Source organism: Equus asinus, chromosome 12 (assembly GCF_041296235.1).
Source record: "Equus asinus isolate D_3611 breed Donkey chromosome 12, EquAss-T2T_v2, whole genome shotgun sequence".
Lineage (NCBI taxonomy): Eukaryota > Metazoa > Chordata > Mammalia > Perissodactyla > Equidae > Equus > Equus asinus.
Genome location: NC_091801.1, coordinates 42,377,789 through 42,400,411, shown reverse-complemented (window position 1 = coordinate 42,400,411; position 22,623 = coordinate 42,377,789). Strand labels below are relative to the sequence as shown.

Sequence of the window (22,623 nt, the reverse complement as noted above, 5' to 3'; positions counted from 1 at the left end):
TGTAAGACTAGGACCACAGGAAGTGCTTGGCCCTTCTGAGTTCTCCCCTCCTTTCTGATGGCTGCAAGTGTCACCCAGACACACAGCAGCGTGAACCCTGCCAGGGAGGCCTCCTCAGTACGGCCAGCAGCTGAGGAGGAATGCTGGTTCCCAGCAGCCCAGGCCCTTCTTGGTATGGCACAGCCATCCAGGAAGGTGACTTTCTAAATGGAAGCCGGAGCCGGCTGTACCTTCCCGCCACAGAGAAAGAGAAGTGCCAAGTCCCAAGGCTAGTCCAGGCCCAGGAGGAAGACACCGTGTCCAAGGGGTTTCCCTCACAGGGCCGTGAGGCTCCTGAGAGCCGACCCTTTGGTTGCAGCGCTTTGTTTGTCATGAGCCTACCAGACGGCAGAGGACAATAACTCGTTGCCTCTTTGGGCTTCCAATGGCCAAAAATGAACTGATCGCCAACAAAAAGAGGCCCACATGTGCAGCACCTGTATCTCATCAGTCTTTATGTTACTTTGATATAAATTTTAGAGAGAGAGCTATATATATATGTTCACTCACACACAAATATATCATGCACTCTAACTTATTCCAAACAGAATCAAGAAATAATACTCATACTCCTCAAATGCACGCTTTTGCAGCTGGTTCCCTCTCGGTAGCTGGTATTTATAAGCACCTTCTTCCAGGACCCATTTCATCTTCCCTTCGCCCTCCACAAACCCCGCGGCTGGTCATGGTGCTCTGCCTGGTTAGGGGACCATAACCTGCCTTCCTGAAGGGTCCGGGTCATGGCAGTCCTACCTGGATTGGATTCTGCTCATTCCCTGGGGACTTCAAGCCCAGGACGTGCTAGCCCACAAAACGCGGTCAGGAATCTCCTGAAGTCCACACGTGGGCTTCCTCCTCTCCAGGCTGAGGAGCAGAGGGAAGCCCGAGTCCCAGAGGAACACGAGGGCTCCAGACAGTGTCTGCTTTGCATGTCAAGATGGAGAAAACTCAGGGGAAACTCTGAGGGTGAAGCAAGGCAGTCCGTTGTCATCATTCTCTGCACTGAATCCACCCAGACGGTTCCAGCAGAGGCTCCACAACAAGCAGCCCCAAGCATCCAGGCGGGAGGCCGGTTGCGCTGTCCTGCCTGGGCTTGCCCAGTACATGCATGGTCTACATATTTTGCAAATGACCACAGCTGAAGATGCCCAAGGGCTAAGATTCACCCTGAGCTAACATCCATTGCCAATCTTCCTCGGTTTTTTTTTTTTCCCTTGAGGAAGACTAGCCTTGGGCTAAGATGTGTGCCCATCTTCCTCTATTTAACATGTGGGATGTCTGCCACAGCATGGCCCGATAAGCGGTGTGAATGTCCACAACCATGACCCGAACGTGCCAATGCCGGGCCTCCAAAGTGGAGTGGGCCAGTTTAAGCCCTGCGCCACCCTAGGTCATTTTTTAACACATCACTCTCAGAAACTGATAAATCTGTCACGTGAAGGTAAGCAATTCTAAAGAGGATTTCCATAATACTGCAAGCTCCATCCCTCCAATAGACAATCAAGTCCTAACAAGCAGCGGTTTATTGTCACGTTGCTGATGCCGGAAAAGGTCTCTGTTGACAGCACGATCCCTCAAAGGCCTTGTCCATTTCTGTGAATCCAATTTCCAGCACATAGAGATCTAAAGATTGAGGCGAATGTGGTATTTCCTCCTTGCAACTCTGAATTAACATGCAATAAAGAGCAGAAAAATGGAGACCTGGAAGCAGACCTCTTATTTGAGAACAGAGATATACCAGCGCTTTTGAAATGATCTTTGGAATCTACCGGAGTATTACACAGAAGGAATGATCCATTCCGACTAGGTAGGTTTTACTGTGTCGCTGTGAGGGCGACAACGGAATCATCCCGCGAATCGGTAACTCTCTGTGACTTTCAAGCGCAGATAAATAATATACTTCGGAAAGGAAAATGCGAGAGCACCGTGAAACGGAAAGCCCTCCTTGCTCTACTCAGCTGAAATCCAGTCTCTCCTCCACAAGAAATCCCTGTCTATGCTTCCTATGTCCCACAGAGGAGTTTAATAAAAGAAAAGGATTGGTATGTCTTGAAGTTGCAAGAGCTCAAGCAAGAAAACGTGGGACCCTTCAAGGAGACGTCAGTGAAGTGCCGGGCTCCATCGCAGGGGCACCAGCGTCTCCTCTCTTTCCTGGTGCTGTCAGCACATCCTTCTTGGGCGCTCACTTTCTCTGCCTCGCTGCTGAGCCTGTCCACAATTGCTCTCTCCCGCCCTCTTCCCTGTCCCCTCCTGTTTGCTCAGATCTTCCACAGTCACCAGCAATTGTTGGCTGTGGAGCTGTGGGATGCCCAGACCAGTTCCCAGAATCATCTCTGCCAAATCTGAGGAAGGGCAGGGGTGTGTATGGGACCGGACGGGGCACCCCATGCGAGCGCACCCCGCAGGAATTCACCTCTGCTGCAAGGTGCAATTTTGCAAGGCTACGGCAAGTTCCAAAGGGCTTGCCACTTCTCTCCTGCCAGCAGACCTGTTGGGGCTGGTGCCACGTGCTCTCCCAGTGACCCCTCACTGCTGGGTGGGATGGCATTCTAGTAACTGGCCTTCTGAATATGTAACTGCGCATCCTCAAAGAGATGGGAATTCTTAATCCGGGCTTTGGTTTGGGTTGATTCCCACGATCACGCAGCTTCCTCTGCGAAGACTTGACCATCCTCACTTCTTTTCCTCTCATCCTGTAAAAGTAATCATGAAACTGGACCCAAATGAGAAATGAAGCATGGCTTCTTAGGACAATTATCTCAGTTTCCCTGTACTTCCACCCTTCCTCTCTCCCTCTGGAGCTCTTCTGACCTGTGTCCCAGGACATCGTCAAGCAGATTTGGGTCAAGGACAGAAAGCTCAAGGTCAAAACTCAGGACTGCTCCAGATCAGTTTTCCTCCCCCATCTCGTAACACCCCCTCCTTGTTTCAGTGTGATTTTATTCTCTTTTATTGCTCTTGCCATTCTCCTCTGTGCAAGTCCTGGCACTCTCTCTGAGGACACGTGATCCCCCAGCTTACTATAGATCCCCATTCCCATCCTTTCTGTGTTTTCTGACTATTCCTTTGGTTAACCCATTGGCCAGTTGTTGCTCTTAGCCTCTTTGGGTTCTAAATCAATTGTGACATTATCAACTACCCCACTCTTAGCGACTCACTCCCAGGTCCTGACATTTACATAACCCAAACGATCATGTTCACAACTAAATAAGGTAGAGTCCAGCCCCATGGCTGAGTGGTTAAAGTTGTGTGTGTTCTGCTTCAGGGGCCTGAGGTTTGCGGGTTCAGATCCCAGGTGCAGACCTACTCCACTCATCGGCCACGCTGTGGAGGCATCCCACGGACAAAGGAGAGGAAGACTGGCACAGATGTTAGCTCAGGGTAATCTTCCTCCTAAATAAAGAAATAAACCCTTCAGAAAATGTATTCATCCACCACAAATTCCTGATTTCCAATATGTCTTCAAACATTCATACAGAAGATACCTGTTCCTTCCGATCGGAAGTGATGCCAGATCACCATGTCCTCACTTTAATTTCCTCGTGGACCTGTCAGTCCTACATTCCACGGACTGTGATCTCAATAATTTCCTTGAAATAATCAAAAATTCCTTACCACTCGTCTTATTTGTGTTGTAAAACTGGAAACCCGGGAGATCCTGATTATCTGCTTTGCCATTCTACTGCTAGTCTTATGATAACTGCTGAAGAAAAAGCACACAACACGATATTTTGTCATCACCATAAAGACAAAATCATCTGCATCAACTGGGAAGCATCCATAATGCCTGGACATTTTTTTTCTTTTTTCATCTCTCGGGTCAATAGCAAAAACACCAAGGCACTCAGTTAACAAATGGGCAAAGGAGTAGAATAGCCATTTTTCCAAAGAAGACACACAAATGGCCAACAGCCACATGAAAAGGTGCTCAGCATCACTAATCTTTAGGGAAATGCAAATCAAAACCACAAGGAGATATCACTTGACACCGGTTAGGGCGGCTATTATCAAAAAAAGTAGAGGTGACAAATGTTGGTGAGGTTGTGGAGGCAAGGGAAGCCTTGCAACTGCTGATGGGAATGTAAACTAATACCGTAATGATGGAAAATAGTCTGGAGGTTCCTCTAAAAATTAAACCTAGCGTATAATGTAGCAATCGCACGGTATTGTGTTTTGTCCTTAAAATTTCTAACAGAGTATATATTCTGTTAAGTGTTCTTAAAGCAAAATAATGATAATAGTAAAGGGGGTGGGAGAAAACTTTGGTAGATGATGGATATGTTTATGGCCTCGATGGTGGTGATGGTCTCATGGGTGGACACTTATGTTCAAATTCATCAAGTTGTATACGGAAAAGTATGACATCATTACCGATTCTTCTGCACCTTAAAACACAACATGTCCTCATCCAGAAGATGAATATTGACTACGTCTGGGGACAGACGTTAGTTAGACTTATCGTGGTGATTATTTCACGATACATGCAAATCATTATATTGTACAAATGAAACTAATATAAAGTATATGTCAATTATACCTCAATTAACAAGCGCACACATCATACAAGACTATTTGAACATTGCAAACATGTTCAGTGAATCCCTGAAACTATCCTATCCCCAAATGTCACAGGAAGCAAGGAGGATGAAGTAAGATGGAAAGTTGTTGTGCAAAGCTGCATGCAAATTAAAATCCTTTAAGTTGCGTTCAGCTGCTGTCACTGCCAACCAAGACAAGCATGGACGGTCCTTGGTGAGTCAGCTTCCGGTCAGCTCTTCCCCAAGGCCCGGCAGTCATGCGCCCCTCCCCTAGTGGGTCACTCTGCTCTGTCCTCCAAAGTGGCCAGCAGGAAACCCTGGTAAGATTCTGGATGACAGCCGCTTTCTATCCTAGATACTCACGTTTTGACAGACACTCGAGACGAAATGCCAAGACTTAAAAGCCTAAGTGTCTATTTGTGTAGTGTAGGGTAGAAGGGAAACCATAGGAGGTCTTTGCAGCATCTCTCAACTCATAATGCAAACATAGCCCTGTCTTCAGAAGGACCGTCCTTGGTCTGTGGTGCAGAGTAGGGCATGTCGCAGGTGGCATGAAGGACAGGTTGTAGCAGCACTATCCTCACTCCAACAGAACTATCTCACTGGACATGACCCCGTGGGTCTCCAAAACAAGTTACTGAACATCAAGAAAAAAAACTTTCTTGAGAGGGGCAATTTTACCGATCAAGGGAAAACTTCTGAATTTTCACATCTTATAACAAATAAATGATATGTCCTCTTCTATCCTAATGAGGTAGCATGGGTACTTCCATAATAAATACTTTTCATTTTCAGTTCAAACATGCTCAGCTGCTTTCAAAAACCAAAAAACCAAAACAGAAACCCAGGCATGTAAAATTAAGTGTTTTAACTTGATAAAGTACTAACACAGCAGTGGCTTCTAAGGGAAGAGCTTTCAAATGAAATGATCATTTTTGGTAATGACCGTAGAAGATGGTGCTATCGCTGTGAAAGGATGGAACCAATCCAGAACGAGCCAGCTTTTGATTAATGACAACGGAATTGAATCAGATGCCAGAAATACTCACTTGGAAATCAAAGTCCCATCATCATCCCTGGAAGCATTTCTGGAACTTTCCCTTTGGACACAAATTTTTGTCTTCCAAAGGAGCAGACATAATACAGAGCAAATAGCAGACAGAGGAAGATGAGTCCCAGTTTGCCAGGCACCAAAAGGGAATTAGTGCCCCTGAGTCACATCTCTAGGAGCCCCACTGGGTGAGGGCTTTCACCAGGACCACACATGTCCACTCAGCAAGGGGAGTCCTCAGGGATGTTCACCTTACTCCCCAGCCCATCGAAACTGAAACAAGACAACCCAGAGAGAGAGAGAGAGAGAGAGAGAGCACATGTTAAATTCAATGAGTTGGGGGGCCAGCCCCACGGCCACGTGGTGGAGTTCCCGTGCCCCGCTTCAGCAGCCCAGGGTTGGGATCCTGGGCAGGGACATGGCACGGCTCATCAGGCCATGCTGAGAGGGCATCCCACATGGCACAACCAGAAGGTCCTACAACTAGGATACACAACTATGAACTGGGGAGGGGAGGTTGGGGAGAAGAAGAAGGGGAAGAAGAAGAAAAAGATTGGCAACAGATGTTGGTTCAGGCGCCAATCTGGAAAAGAAACAAAAAAAATCAAATGAATTGCTCACGTAGGGCACGCAAAGCGTCTAACTGTGAGGTGCAACAATGGAAAAACAAACTTACTGGCCTCCTGGCAGGAACCTTGTTCTTTAATGAGCACAGGCCTCGTGCTTCACTGTCTCATCCCCTGGGAGGATGCTGTTTGGTGCGATAGAGGATGAACTTTCCCTGCAGAGGTAAACATGCATTTGTTCTTATAAAATCAGGATTCTGCTCTCTACTTTCATATCTCAGTTCTCAAATATCCACTGTGATTATAATCATTTTACTATTATTTGAGACAATTTCAAAGGTTACACAATATGCAATGAAAAGAATGTCCTAATTTGTTCCACAGTGGCCTGAAGGGAAAGTCACCAGACAACAGGCGGGGAGGGAAGGCTTACTTCAGCAGCAGTTTGAACAAAGGGATCTCGGAGGACCTGACGTTTTGAACTGAAACGGAGTATAGAGTAGGAATACGTGTGTGGATCCTGGGGCGGAGATGAAGGGTGACTGCTCAGTGTGCTGGCAGCAGCAGTGCTTGTTCTGTCAGGTGGTTCTGAGAGTTTGCGTTAAACATCACTCCCTGGATGTCAACTGTAGTCATCAGACGAGATCGGAGACCGAGAGGTGAAGGGGTGTCTAGTTGGCGAGGGGGAGTTAACAGCTTCCGTTGGAAATATGTTTGCTTAAGGTGCCTATAACATACACCTGTAGCATTATAGCTCAGAAATAAGATCTGGACGGGGTTTTTAGACATCGTCATCATAGAGATAACAGTGGAAGGCATTCAAAGAATAGAAAAAATGCACAAGAGTACTGAGACAACGTAGGGTCAATGGAGAGAATAGGGCTCACATTGAGTCCTGAGCTTTCGCAATAGTGCTGTGTGAGAAGGACCCTGTGAAGGACACCAGGGAGTGTGAGCTGGTTCACAGGCAGTCAGGAGCCTGAGATGTCGAGAAACCGAGGACAGGGAATCATTCCAAAAGACAATCGTGGCCCAGTTCTGCGTTTGTTCCAAGTAATAGAAAGATGCAGAAACACTCTTTGGATTTAATTATGGGGAGATAGCTGTGATATTATCAAGATTGATTAATACACAGACCATTGGTGATTCAGTAAGTCTGAAGTGTGGGGGAGTGAGGAGATGGTAATTCCATGAACACTGATCTTTCAGGTTCATTGTGAAGGGGAAGGAAGACATGGGGCGAGAACTAGACAGAAATGGGTTCAGGAGAGGCTGTTGTTTCAATAATGAAGAGATTGAATGAGTGAAAGGAATTCGATGGGGGAGGGGAGGGGAGGTTGCTAGTAGAGAATATGACATTTGGACTCAATAATAAAACTTCTCTAGAGAGGAGGAAGAAGGGAGACAATTAGGCTAAACCAAGGATCAAGATGAATTTTCAATGGAATCAGGAGAGGAGTCATTGATGGTTAAGAATGGTGGGATATTTGTAGACTTTGTGGCAGTGAGCTCAAGTATTTCTTGTAATGATCTAACTCATCAACATAGTAGGAGATGACCCCCTTGGTGGAAAGTGAGAGGAAAGGTCAGAAGTTTTTAGATTCGAAAGGCTCGGTGAAGGTCTGAAATATTTATGAAGCATGGAAGGATGCATCAATTATCAAGGCACCGTAGGATGTAAAGGGAAGGAAAAGGAGGACATTACGCTTCTCTCCTGTCAGGATGTGTGTCTGCTGGCACAGCCTGAGCCAGCAGCTGGGACGGCTGCTCCGTGTCCTGAGAAAACAGGGTCTGAGGTGGAAACCTACACCGTGGAGCGGGCCGGGCAGTTCTTCGGGAGATGTGCAGTGACATGTGGAGAGCCCGCGCTGCTCAAATCACAGCCTAATTTGCTAATGACATCTGAATCCCCCAATACACAAACACACACTGTGGTAATGTCTGGTAACACCAGCTAAATTGACAGGAAAAATGTCACAGCTCAGTGTCATAAGTGGACACTGAGCATCCTGGCTGCTAGAGTATTTCGGGTCTTCGTTGTTGTCAATCTGGATGTTTCAGACATGCATCTCTCTTCTCACCACTGAGACTGTGCCTGTCGCCTCCTACTCAACCTCTGAGGCCCCACTGTGATGCAGTCGTCTTCCCTGACGCTTCCTCCTTGGCTGGTTCACTGTGTGCTCTCTGTGCTCCTGACGGTTTGCCCCTCTTTAGAGCTCTTTGCACGTGGACCCAGAGTTATTTCTTTACCCTGCATCTTTCTGGCTGGTTTGTGAGCAGGGTCTGTCTCTTATTCATCTTTGCAGCTCTGTTCTTCCACACAAGAATGCCAGCAGAAGTTGAGGGACATACCCTAAAGGGAAGACTTAGTGATTGTATTATTGGCGGTACTTTGATGTTTTGTTTTGATTTTGGTGAGGGTGCTAGAGGGTGGACTGCCAATCAGTGCAAGTCCCAATCACTCAGTGCTCAGCTTATTATTTTGACTTGAATTTTACTAATGAGTTTGTGTCATTTACTCAATGTACAACATGCTTGATTGGGCTAAATGAGGAGAATTCCATAACTCAGGACCTGCAGGGAGGCTGATGCATGCACAACAATCTGCAGTACTGTCCCCAAAGTGGGATTACACAAGTCTGGGCAAAGTCCTCGGAGGACCAGGAGAGGGGGCCCAAGGAGGATGTGGTTGAAAACCAGAACAGTGATGACATTGCTTCACATTTTGCTGCCTTGACACCCTCAGACCTCAGGGCTTTGCTGTCTATGATCATTCTCAGAGTGCTGGGAAGCCCGTTAGGTATCGCACTACTGCCGTCCCCACTACTGTAGATTTTGGTAGAGTGTTTACCTTGGCTTTAATTGTGTCTCTACAGAGCCAGCCACCTGGTGGTCTGCTCATGTCGGGTCACACTTGATATTTAGCCTTTTGTGGTCAGAGACAGCGCTGTCCTGTGTATTCATTCCTCTGGGGCCTAGAACACAGCAGGTGTCCAATCACTAGGTGGAAGGCATCCATCCTCACAGAGCCTTCAACTCTGTGCTTTGTAATTGTCGACTTTAACAGAAAGATTTGAAAGTACAGTGCTTCGCAGTAATTTTCTGATATTGTCAAGAAAGACTGTCCCATCAAGAATATGAAGCGTATCTTTATGAAGTGTCTTTACTTGAATGGGGATTAAGTTGGCTGCCCTGGAGACATTTTCCTGTCATTTCTGTTCGTCTACTTGCTAGTTGCATTGTATCTTTGATAAGTACTTTCTCAAGATATTGAGCAGTGTTTGCTAAATCTTGACTTCTGTTTCTTTTATAGATAGTCACTGATGATTTTCCCCCATTCCTCTTGGTCCAAAACTCTTTCATAAAGAACAGATTTGAGTATCTTCTTATTCACTGTGGAGGCTTTTGTGGTCATGATGTATATCTCATAGACTAGACCTCAGGGATATTATGCTTTTGATTAAAGATGAGTATTTATTATATTATTATGGTGTATGTAGGAGGAGAAACATTGAGAAGGAATGATGGTTTTCAGTTTCTCAGGTATGTATATATATATATATATATATATATATATATATAAAAACATATATATTGAAAATTTTGGGGGCCGGCCCAGTGGCGCAGTGGTTAAGTTTGCACGTTCTGCTTCTCGGCAGCCTGGGGTTTGCTGGTTTGGATCCCAGGTGCGGACATGGCACCGCTTGGCAAAAGCCATGCTGTGGTAGGCATCCCACGTATAAAGTAGAGGACGATAGGCACGGATGTTAGCTCAGAGCCAGTCTTCCTCAGCAAAAAGAGGAGGATTGGCAGTAGTTAGCTCAGGGCTAATCTTCCTCAAAAAAAAAGTTTCTTAATAATGAACGTGTTACTTTTTAACTCAGGATAAGATAAAATTTAAAAAAAGAAGCTTGTTTATGATATAAAGGTGGAGTTGAGAACTGGGATATAATGCAGGTAAGTCATACCCAATGGAATTTACTGCAGAGCCGTGTGTTTTCATCCCTCCATTGACAAGGTGGACATTCACGCGGGTCCAACTCAGGCTGAGTTTGCCTGGTGACCAGCTCTTTCTTCTGACCATCACCTCTGGGATGTGAGTTGTTGTCAGTGGCTCTGCTGTGGGCACCAGGGCCGGTCACAAGGTCTGCTGCAAGCCCAGGAGAGTCCCCCATGATCCTGCTCCAGGGCCAGAAAATCAGCATACTGGTGACTCCATGTGGCTTTGTTTCCTGGGTGTATCTTGTAGGTAGCCTTGTAGACTCATCGGGTCATATTCTGGTCCCTGGAATCTATGACCACGTGGCTCCTCTTACTGAAGAGGAAAAAAAAAAAATGTACGAAGCCATTGACCTGGACCTAGAAGAATACCGGAATAGCAGCCAGGTTAAGAAATTTCTGTTTGACACCAAGGTATGATCACAAGCTGATGGATAATCTGAACAAAGAATGATGGTAACAAATATTTTCCCAAGGCTTAATTTACCGTGTCCTGTTTATCTGCACATCTTAGAACTGAAAGCAGATGTTAATTCCAGGGGGGACTTTCACTTTCAAGGCCACTTCCCTGTGGTCTAGATCAAGCAGACCTTTATCTGGGGTCCCACTGGCACCGGACTCAGGCACCTAACCGTGGAGCAATTGCTCATTTCACAGATGCGTTTTTCCAAATCAGTTTTCTGGACTCAATCCCAAGCCGGCCTGCAGCCGGTGAGCTGGGCTCCCTAATTGTTTAAAGATTGAGAATAGTCTGAGGTTATTCCAGCTCCATGACCCTAATTGTTCATTTTTCTAGACAAAACCAAGAGACTTAGGGGCTAATCTGTAGACTGCTACGTCACTGCTGCCTTGGTGTAATAAGCAGACCCAAAGCCGAAAGCGTTACTGGCAAATTTAGATTTTTTCCTTTTCCCTTCTCCTCCTCCTCCTCCTCCTTTTTAAAACGCTTGCCTGCTAGGGTGTTTGCTAGCTATGGCTGGTTCCTGGGGGAACAGCCAAGAGAGGGAGAAGCATGCAGAAGAGAGTGATAGAGTTTATTATCATGAAGCGTAGCTCTTCCTCAGACTAGCTCTACAGCGGCCATAGCAAGATTGAAAACTGGCTCAAACATCTGCAGAGTTCTTTGAAGACTTCTGAAAAATAAAATACATTTAGCACACAAATTATCATTGCAATGACTGGGATAGAAATTTATAACTGAACCCAAGTTTCTGAAAGGGCCCCTTTGCCATCTAGTAACTGCAAACTTCAGCGACGAGGGGCCCTCGCCAATGGGAGTGGCTTGGGCAGGCGAAGGCAGCAGAGATCTCGTGTCCTGAGGGGAAAGTCCACTTGTACTGTTTGTCCAGACATATCTAAGTGAGGCGATAATTAACTTGCCATTAACCGTGTCACAGATGTACAGAAATTGGTGATGCAAGCAATACAATTCAACTGAGTTTTAATTAAACATTCTTTCATACAATAAAATACTTTTATTTCAATTTAGGAGGAAATTCTAATGCACCTATGGAGGTACCCATCTCTTTCTATTCACGGGATTGAGGGCGCCTTTGAGGAGCCTGGAGCTAAAACAGTCATAGCTGGCCGAGTTGTAGGAAAATTTTCAATCCGTCTAGTCCCTCACATGAATATGTCCGTGGTGGAAACACAGGTAACAAACGTGCATTGTTCTTCTGTCCAGCAGCGCCGTTCCTGAGAGCCACATGCCACACAGTAGTGAGCAACTCAGTTGTTAGCATTGAAGTATCACTTTTTTCCAATACAGAAGGGACTGGAACAAATGTCAAGAAACCAATAGGATTTTTGTTCAGTAAAAATCTCTTTCCTCAATTATATGCAATTACAGTCATCAGACAAATAACCATTTGGAGTTGGAGTGATGGGAAATTTTTGAAAACTAAATGGTGCATAAAAAGGCAAGATGGGTTTTACACACAGACGGAGAAGCTACTTGTCTACGGCTGGACTGAGCCGGAAAATCTTTACCCCCAGCGTTAGTTTGTCCATGATGTCTGAAATCAACCCCCTGAAAGCAGCCACCTTAATGAAAACGTTTGTGTCTGGAAGGAGGTGTGTGTCTGAAGTATCGACCTATCATCAGTGCACCTCAAGTTGCACAGAAGGTAGACTCCGAGGAAGGGAGCTCAAGGAATACCTCGGCGCCCTCTCTCCATCCACTGTCCGCTTTTATCGTCGTCTTAGCGCTAATTACATTCTCAAAGATCCTCCTTCCCCTCTGCGTCCCTCCGTTTTTTTGTTTCCATCTTCCTTCCTCCTTCCCTTTCTGGATGGACTGTTCCTCCTCCTCACAGCACACACTTTACATGAGCGCAGGATGGTCTTCGTCTTGCTCACAGCTATGTCCCAGCACCTAGAACAGTTCCTGCCACGTGACAGGTGTGCCTTAAATGTTTGTCGAAGGGATGAATATTTCAGAGTATGGAGTTTTTCTCTGGTGGATCTCCATAATGGCAACCGGAATGGAGCCCAGGGGAGAGAGAAAGATGCTGTCAATGAGCCTCCTTCACAGCTTAGCGTGAAGTTGCTCCCACTTTTTGGAAATTTCCAAGTGTGTAATGTTCCCAAAATATTCCTTAAGATACTGATAAGTCCAAAAAGAGGGATATTCAAACTGAGAAGTTCTACTTGTACTGTGTTTCATAATTACCTCAAACATTCATCATATTTGTATGACCCACAATATCATTCAAGGTTTCATAATTACCCAAATTCATAATAAGCCGACATTAACAGTGAGACACTGTGGTCGGGGAGGGGTGGGGACAGGAGGGGGGATTGGAGGGTCTCGGGAGGGGTGGGAGTGAGAGCCAGCATTCCTCACACTGGGCGCAGCTCTCCGTCCTGGAGACCCGGCTCACTCCGCGTCCTCCCTGTGGAAGAGCTGAGGGAAAATCAGAACGCTTGAATGCGTCAGCTTGGGATTCCAATCAGTTTCTTGATACAAGGCTATGAGAGCTACTCAAAATTTTCTCTTACAACTGAAAATGTTACCTTTAGGTAAAGCAGCATCTTGAATATACATTTTCCAAAAGAAATCGTTCCAACCAGATGGTTGTTTCTATGGCACTAGGACTACACCCACGGATCGCAAACGTTAAAGATAATCAGTATCTTGCAGCAAAAAGAGCCATCAAAACAGGTTAGACTTATGCTATTTTGATTGCTGGTCTACACTGGGAACAAGGGGTGGTACCCCGTAGGGCTGTAGATAAAGCAGACACTTTTAAAACTTCACTGTGGACTCTCCTTTTATATGGGCCGCATTACTGATGGTAAACGGTGTGGTTCAGGGCTCTTTACACACACTGTCTCATGAATCCTCCCAACAGCCTTCCCCGGGGTGCAGATTAAGGCGCGAGGAGATTAAATAATTTGCTGGAGGGCACTCAGCTAGAAGTAGCAAAGCCGGGGTTCAAACTCACGTTCTGGAGACCTGAATTTGGGGGAAAATGATGGACTTGGAAACCTCCCAACCCTCCTTCTGCAAAACTCATGGAAATATTGGCCGATACATAAAAACTTTTAAAAGCACAGCTGAACTTGCACGAAAGTAAAGGAAGTCCTCTGGGGTTAAAAATGAAGAAGCTAAACTGTGGTGGAGCGAGCAAGCTGGCACCGCGCTGCCCTGTGGGGACTTGCTCTTCCCGGTCACAGAGGTCTGGGTTTAATGGCCTCCAGACCTCCTTGGAGCACTAACTCTCTGCGTCTATGAGTACAAGGGACACAGACATCAAAAATTAGAGGACAAGTCCAACACCGAGAGCCCTACTTCTCTACACAATCATCCCCACTGCCCTCAATTGTAGCAGTATTTTACCAGTAAACTTTGGGGGTGAAGAAAAGAGGAAGAAGAGTTAGGAAGTTAAATGGAATGCCAGCTGAAGAGAGATGTGTCATTGAAATGTCAAATTCAACAGTAAAGACACGAAGTACAGGAAAATGCAGGAATGCATAAGGCACCTTTTTGTCTGTCTGTGTGCTAAACCAGTCCTGCCAACAAAGGACAGTCGTCTGCCACATAATGAGTTTTTCGTCAACAACGGACTGCATGTATGACAGTGGTCCCATAAGATTAGCACCATATCACCTAGGCGTGTGGTAGGCTATACCACCTAGGTTTGTGTGAGTACACAACAATTAAACCATCTAACAATTAAATCACCTAACGATGCATTTCTCAGAATGTATCCTGTCATTAAGCAATGCACGAGCGTACATCATCTTTATTCACATTCACACCTTGCTCTGTGGATCCAGAAGACACGGCATGTTCTCTTTTGTGTCTTCATTTATTTTTCATTCCCACTCCATCTCTGGCAACTTTCCCTATAGCCTAGAAGGTTTCAACTCATCTCTTTCTAAACCCCAGGATATCCATTAAAACTGTTTCCTGGGATACCTTGAAAGTTGAGTACAAACACTGCAACATTCAGGTGAAAGTTGAGTACAGCGATTTATTCATATGTTGGTTACAAAACACCAAAGAAATGTGTTCCTAATATTTAATAGTAGTGTTTCTAATACTTAATTCGTGAAGCAACCATAAAAGTAGGTAGGTACATCTTCTTGTGGTACTCTGGCCAAAAACACGTGACCTCTTCCAATCGTGAAAAAACGTCAGATAAACCCAAACTGAGGGACATTTTACAAAACAACTGATCAGTACTCTTCAGCAGGGTCAAGGTCATGAAAGACAAGGGAAGACTGAGAAACAGTCACAGACAAGAGGAGACTAAGGAGCAATGACAAAATGCAGTGTGGGATTCTGCATTGGATCCTGGTACAGCAGAAGGGAAAGAGTGAAATTCAAATAAAGTCTGAGTCTAGTTAATAATATTATCCAATGTTAATTTCCTATTCTTGATAATTGTACAATAGTTATGTAAGATGTTAACATTAGGGGAAGCAGAGTAAGGAATATATGAGAACTCTCTCTGTACTACTTTTGCAACTTTTCTGTAAGGCTAACGTTAGTTTAAAATATTATTTAAAAATATTTTTTAAAAGTAGATAATAGTAAGTAAGGCAACCACAGTTTTCTTCTTGACTCTATTGACTATTTTAGAATATAAATTGCATGATATCAAGACGCTTACTTATCCCAGCCACCAAATTTCATGGTGGGAAAAAAAAAAAAAGAAAGAAAGATAAAGTGAACACGACATTTGCGGAGATCACTGGGGGTAGTCTTCTCATTAATTTATTCAATGCCTTCTTTTCCTGTGTTTCAGTGTTTGGAACAGAACCAGATATGATCCGGGATGGATCAACCATACCAATTGCCAATATATTCCAGGATGTCATCCAAAAGAGTGTGATGATGCTCCCGCTGGGCACTGTGGACGATGGAGAGCACGCGCAGAAGGAGAAAATCAACAGTGAGCAGGTTCTTGAGGGGGCTGATCTCTCAGTGTGCAAACCACAGGGTGTCCACATCAGTAACCTTCCGACATGCCGCGTATTGTAGATTGAATTTATGTCATCAAATCTTCCTGTTTAAATTGTAGACTACTTTTCCTCCATTATTTGAATGGAAATAACAGTTTCTCTTTATTTCTTCTTTTGTTAGGTGGAACTACATAGAGGGATCCCAATTATTTGCTGCCTTTTTCCTAGAGATGGCTAAGCTGCATTAACAATGACGGGAACCTTCCAGCTTACATCTGAGCTGCTGACATATCCCCTCTCTCACATCCCTGGACAGCAATAGAATCTAAATATCCAGAGAATTTCTGTCCAGTAAATAATATTTTCCCTCTTTAATACGTCTTTGGACATTTGGACCAGTAATAAACTATTTTAAAGGTAGAGACACCGGAAATGGCTTAATGTCTCTGTTGCACACCTCTCTAAAGTCACAGCTACCTTCAACAACTTGATTTCCCCAAGTCTGGCCGAAGTAGTCCCCGGACTGGACTCATTCTGCCCTTCCAGCACAAGGATGGTTCTTCGATTAGACTTCTCTTGCCATTTGATTGGTGGAATTGCTCTAGTTTGCTGTGTCCTGAGGTGCTCAGGACACATAATCATTCATCCACTGACTGTCAGTACTTATGTCACCGTTGCTTTCACCACACATTCCTTTTATATTGTTAATAAAAACATTGGTCTACCCCACCGACTACCATGATTTCCCTGGGGGTTCATTTTCAGATGAGTTATTGAAGCGTGATACATATTAACTTCTTGCCTCCCCTTCACTTTTTCCTTTCTTGAAAAGTTTTGAAACAGAAATGACCAATATTCACACTCTTATGCCATTTGGGATTCCTTGTGAGAAGATGCGTCTATCTTTATTCTAAGCCTCTTTACCTTTGCTGTGAGTGACGCCAGCCCACCGCCCCTCCTGCATCCTGTTCTGTCTCACTACCCCATCGGTAGAGGCCACTCTCCCTCTGACACCTGCGCACATGGAAATTCACCACAGCAGAATCAGCCCTGATGGAATTTCTCTCACCCCGTTGGAATTTTACTCAGTGACTACATCTAAATTGTTCAAAGCTTTAAATAGCATCAATTTTAGACAGAGAACTGATCAACCTGACATCAGTAACACATCCCAAATTTGAAGCTGTCAGCTCAGGTTGCATTCATCAGTCATTTCAGTCGACCAGCTTGTTTGGCTCGATTGGATTGGATGGTGTAAACAAATAAACAAAAGCATGTAATTTTTCTACAGCTAAGTATAAGTAAACAAATCACTTCAGTCTTTAGGAATTCACTATTTAAATAGCATTAATGGAGAAGAAGTTAAGGGTTTATTAAAAATGTTTCTCTTATGATTCCAAATAAAAACAAAGTGCCACACATTCCATCTCTTTGTGGGTGCTTGAAATGTCAGTTTTAAAGCTTGCTGCGTCATGTCTAAAACGGCTGGATCATGGGGCCAGCTTACCCTGCCTCTTGTCACAGAAACGGGACCCACCTGTGGCATCAGCCTCGCTGAGGCATCCATAAGGAGCCACTTCTTCTCTGGTGCTGGACAACATCAAGTCCTCTTGGTTAAATATTCGCAGGTGTTTGGTACTCTTTACTATTTAAGCACAGTCCACGCTCGCCAGATTTGGTTGAATCTTGTGAGGTTTTCAGATTCCGTGGACCTACCTGATGTATTTGGCAGAGGTCCCAAGGACTAACTGTACACGAGGTTTCTGACGCCAATTTATATTTTAACAAGGGTGTTCATAGTAGTCAATTAACAAAAGTTGGTTGTAAAATAGAACCATTTCTGAGCAAGGGAACATCAGTTTTACCAAGTCACCAAATAAGAAGATGTATTTGCTGATCTTCATTCCTGCTGAATCTCTGACACCTGCAGTGTCTTGGTCAATTATTCAGCTGCCACCAGGTGAGGAGAGGAGGAGGACGAATGAGGTCATTGAATCTAGGAGATTCCAACCCTGGGATGCCTGAGTCCAGAGCCGTGGTTTTCTGCCTCCCCGGGTCACGATGGGTCTCCCCAGCTCTCATTGATGGGTCCACGTTTTCTACCCAAACCCAAGCCATGTGGCTACCTGGGTCTTGCTGTGGTTTGGGAGCCAGATAGGAAGTATTTTCCAGACAGATTACATTCAGAGGGGTGACAGAAATCCGCCCAGTTATTAGCCACAAGACCAATTAACTAGTAATAAGAAGACAAAGAGGTTGGGGATAGAGAAATTTAAGTATTTGCTTTAAAAAATTTTACCAAAGATGCATATGCACATGGATAAAGATGACCACCCAGTATACTTATTGGGAGTATATAGTGACATGATCAGGAGGGGATGTCATCGTATTGAAGGAGGGCAACATGTCAGGTTTGGGACTGTCCAGGTTTGGACTATCAATTAGATTTGGTAGATGCTCTTATGGAAGATAATGAGGACTGGGAATGTTCTTGGTTTTATGTTGTATTCATAAAAATAAACCTTGTGTGAGTGTGTGCTGGACAGTGCAAGAGCCCTGTGGTGACACACGTTCTCTGCACTTGCAGCTGGAGGAAGGCAGTCGGCCACAGACACACAAAGAACCTGGTCTGGGCTTCTTCTCGCTCCACATGTTCATTCCAGCGCATCCCTCCCTCAGCCTCTGTGTTAGCCAGACACCAGCCCAGCCCAGCGCAGCCCAGCCCCCTCTTCTGAGAACTGGACCCCGATCCTCCTGCATTTTTCATTAGAACCCGTTAGAATCCGAATTCGGCTCGTGGCTTCCTAGGGTCTGCGACTCTGAGGACCCCTGCTAGGAGCATCCAGAGGCTGTTCTCCTAACCCGGAGGTGCGCACGCGCCTGGCACAGCAGGAAAACCTCGCTCCGTTAGAGGAGGCCTCAGAGGCGCCGGGCATCGCTTGGGCCGGTGGAGGCGGAGGCCGGCCGCCCGGCCCGCAGGCCTCCGGCTCCCGCCCGGCCCGGGCGCGTCCGTTTCTCCCGCACCGCCCTCGGGGTTCTTTACCGCGGGCGGGCGAAGGGGTGGAGGGAGGAGGGATGGAGAGGGAGGAGGCGGGATCGCCCGGGGGTTACCCGCTCGGGGAGCCGCTGGAAGCGCCAGGTGGCCTTCCCGGTCAGACGCCGCCAGCCTCTCAGCCTGACGCGCGTCTCCCCTTCCTTAGATTGACTCCTTCGGCTTTCCGTTTTCCTCTTGGGGAGGGGTGGGACTTCCGGTTTCATCTCCGGAAGACGACGAGCCGGAGGAGTCAGTCCGAGGGGCCAGCAGGAGCGATTCCGTCGGCAAACGGGTAAGTTATTCTCTGGTCGGGCCGGGGGGGAGGTTTGGAGGCGGGGACCGTGCAGCGTCTGCGCGGGGCCTGGGGGCGGTGGCTTGAGGGCTCAGGCCCGGGCAGTTGGGCGCCGGGAGTCCCGCCAGGGCCCTTCGCTCTTCCTCCTCCCTCCTCCCCCCGCCTCCGCCCCTCCCCGCTCGCCGGTCCCTCCGGACGCCGCCCAGACTCGCCCGACGCCCGCCCGCCGCCCGCGCGGCGTCGCAGCCGCCCTGCCCCCGCCGTCACCTGCTCGCTCCGCGAGCCGTGCTCCCGGGGACCCGGCGGGCCTCCGTTTCCCCGCGGGCCCGGGCTCTCGGCGCGGGAGCGGCGCCCCGGGCGCCCCACGCACCCCTGCACGCAGTCGGGGCGCTTCCGCCCGCCTGGCTTCTCCGACTGGAACGCGGGCGCCCAGGCTGGGAGCTGCCCGGTGTCGGTTTCTAGTCCGGGCGGTGGTGTCCGTGGCTGCCCGCCCACTCCCTGTTTTCCCCAGCGCACCGATGCGCTGCTGCCACCCGCGCCTCCTTCGGTTGAGGATGCTGGTGCCCGAGAGCACCACGCCTGGAAGTGGACGGTCCTGGCCACTCAGGGTCCCGCTGCTCTCAGCAACTAGCGGGAGACCCCAGGCTGCCGCACGTCGCTGTTGGCAGCAGCGGGATCGTCCCTGGAGATACCCACCTCTTCCTAGTGGGCGAGCACGGCCTGAGGGTGCGTGCCCGCTTTCTGGAGCTTAGTCGGGGGGAGGTGGGTGCCAGGAGCTGCTGACCCCTGCGGTTGCGTTGAGTTTTGAATAGCCTGTTTATTGGGTTGGGGGGTTCTGGACTAGGACATCTTGGCAGGGTTGGCATCTGTGGACGCTTATGTAGGATTATTTTCTAGGTAATCATAGCCCGAATGGTGATTGTGTCGGGACTTTACAGTCCGTGCCGGTGGAACTAGTTACAGTATGCACCTGGTTTGCGGTGAAGCGTTAGTCCAGATGCAGCACTGCCTGGGGAAGGTCACTAACACGTATTGATTAGAACATCGTTAGGAGAGCTCATTTGATGTATACTCTGTAGACTTCATGTAGCACGGCAGCCTTGTAGGGTCGGAATTACTATTCCCTTTCCACAAACTGAGACTAAAGTTAAACAGTTTGACCAAAGTTAAGGTCAGGATTAGCGTCTCAAGTGTTTGTTACTCATTGTTTTTCAAGTTTTGTAAGGTTACTGACTCCTGCTGGCACGTGTGAAAAACACTGAGGCAAGGCTCTCTAGTAGCTGGTGTCTTCTTGCGTGACATGTAAGGCAGGTGTGATTATTACTGATAATACAGTGGCTCCTGGTGCCTTTTTTAAAAAACCTGTTTATTTTGGAATAATCTCAGATTTACAGAAAAGCTGTGAGATAGCACAGAGAGTTCCACTTGTATTCAGCAAAGCAGAGTGGCTCCACTTGAGCAAACTGCTTCATGCCAGTCACCATTCTAGGTGCTGGAGAGAGTAACACGCTGCCCTAGAGGATTTCAAGGTCTGGTGGAAGAGACAGATCCATAAACAAGTATAGTGCCTTTTGCTCAGTGCTGAAATGGAGAGAGGGGAGCACAGAGTGATTTATGTCTGACTGCCTGGGAAGGAGTGGCGCGAGCTTGCAGGATACAGCATTTGAGTTAGGTCTCAAGGATTAGTGGGTATTCACTTGATTGATGGGACATTTCTGCCCACATTCATGCTACCTAGGTTTGTGTTCGAAGAGAACTCTCTAACCTTTAGAAAGCGGACTCTTCTTATTTGATTCTCCTCTGTCCGTCTTTCTCACATCTCCTCTGAGAGGTTTTTGTCATAGTTTCCACAGGCTGTGAGAAGAATCGCGGTTTATAAATCCATGACTAGGAGATGAAATTAAGCTGTGTTTCTTAGTAATGGAAGTATCTAGATCTGTACGTTTTAAAATTCTTTCTCTTTCATAGCTGCTGAGTACTTCAGTGGTCTGATCACACACATTCTTTATGCGAGGTTGGAGCACAGTTCTTCTGAACTATGCCCACAGCAGAGGGGTATTTTGAGTGAGTGTGTTGGTCGTTGTGGGCTGCTCTAGGAAAACACCATAACCCCAGGTGGCTGAAACAACAGTCATTTACTTCTCCCAGTTCTGGAGGTTAAGTCCAAGATCAAGGTGCTGATTCCTGGTGAGGGCTCTTCCTTGCTTACAGCCAGCCACCTTCTTGCTGTGTCTTCACATGGCAGCGATGGAGAGAGAACTCTGGTCTCTCTTCCTCTTCTTCTAAAGACGCTGATCCCGTCTTGGAGACCCTACCGTTCTGTCCTCATCTAAACCTAAGCACCTCTCAAAGACCTCATTTCCAACTACCATCACATTGGTGATTAGGGCTTCGGCATCAAAATTGTGTGTGTGTGTGTGTAGGGGGGGCGGGGTGCACAATTCAGTCTGTAGTAGGTGGGTTTCTTGGAATTTTTGTTATTATGAGGAATTGCTCCAAAATAGGCTTGATAGAGAACTAAATAGGAAACTGTAAAATTAGCATTTATATGGCTTTTGCTACAGCAAAGTAGTAAACACAATTTTATTTAAAATCAGAAGAAATTATTGTAGATACGTTAAGTCTGATTCAGAGGCTGGTGGATGCCAAGAAGAAATTTTAATTGTTTCATTTGGATGAAAGAGAGAAATACGTGGTGAAATACTGCAGTGGTGTTTTCACTTTTAGGCCTTATACAAATGAATGCTTTCATGGTTATCAAATTAGGGTGTAAGGACTGTGGTAGTGAGCTATTGCAGTTCCCTCACTGATCAGGAGGCTGAGCCCCACAGAAGCTGAGCGGCTAATGCATTGTAGAGGTGAGTGGCAGAGCAAGGATTGGAATCAGGCCTCCAGATTCACGGGGCCAGTCTTTCTGCTGTTCCATCAGTGGTTCTCAAACTGATGGTGCATCAGAGTCAGCTAGGGGGGCTTGTGAAAACGCAGATGCTGGGCTGGGTCTCTGAATCAGCGGGTCTGGACTGGGACTGAGAATTTGCATTTCTGACAAGTTCCTGGGTGATGTTAAAGCTGCTGACTCTGAGGGCACAGTTTGAGAACCCCGGCCTTATGTGATGTTGCCTTTGACCTCTTCTAAGAGGATAGTAAGTAAACGTCTGTGGGTTTATACCAGCTTGACCCTTCCTTGACGTTCAGAGAATCAAGTTCTTTAATTTTGTGTTGTGTACTGTAATGCACCAACAACATAATGATTAGATGGAAAAATGTACTAGAAATGGAGTATGTTTTAGAGTCATTTTGGCATCTTCAGGGATGATTTTTGGAGATAATTGTAGAGGTCAGAACCGCTTATGCAAAGGGGATACACTTGAGCTCCTAGCAGCAATCACACTAAAAAGGGTGCCGGTATTGATTGCTAGATTGTATGGGAGTGAAAAGTTCCTTCCAGTTTTGTTACTCTATGTTTTTCTTTCTCATTTTGTGTACTGAAATGTTCTTAATGTATCAAAATCTTATCAGGCCCCAGCACAGTTCCATGCCCATAGTAGATGTTAAATAAATATAAGTTGAATTGAATTAAAAAAGATTAATAGGGAAAATGAGGTAGATTATTTATCTGGAGAGACTTCAGTGCCCTAGGAAAGTTAGTCGGCTCTCTAGATTATCCCAATCACAGGTTTTTAGTGAATACT

General features: G+C 46.4%; 1 pseudogene; it reads left to right on the top strand.

Moving 5' to 3' along the window:
- The first annotated feature begins 18,680 nt into the window (after positions 1-18,680).
- Positions 18,681-22,623, top strand: part of LOC123283957 (large ribosomal subunit protein uL15m-like) — a 63,770-nt pseudogene continuing 59,827 nt past the window's right edge.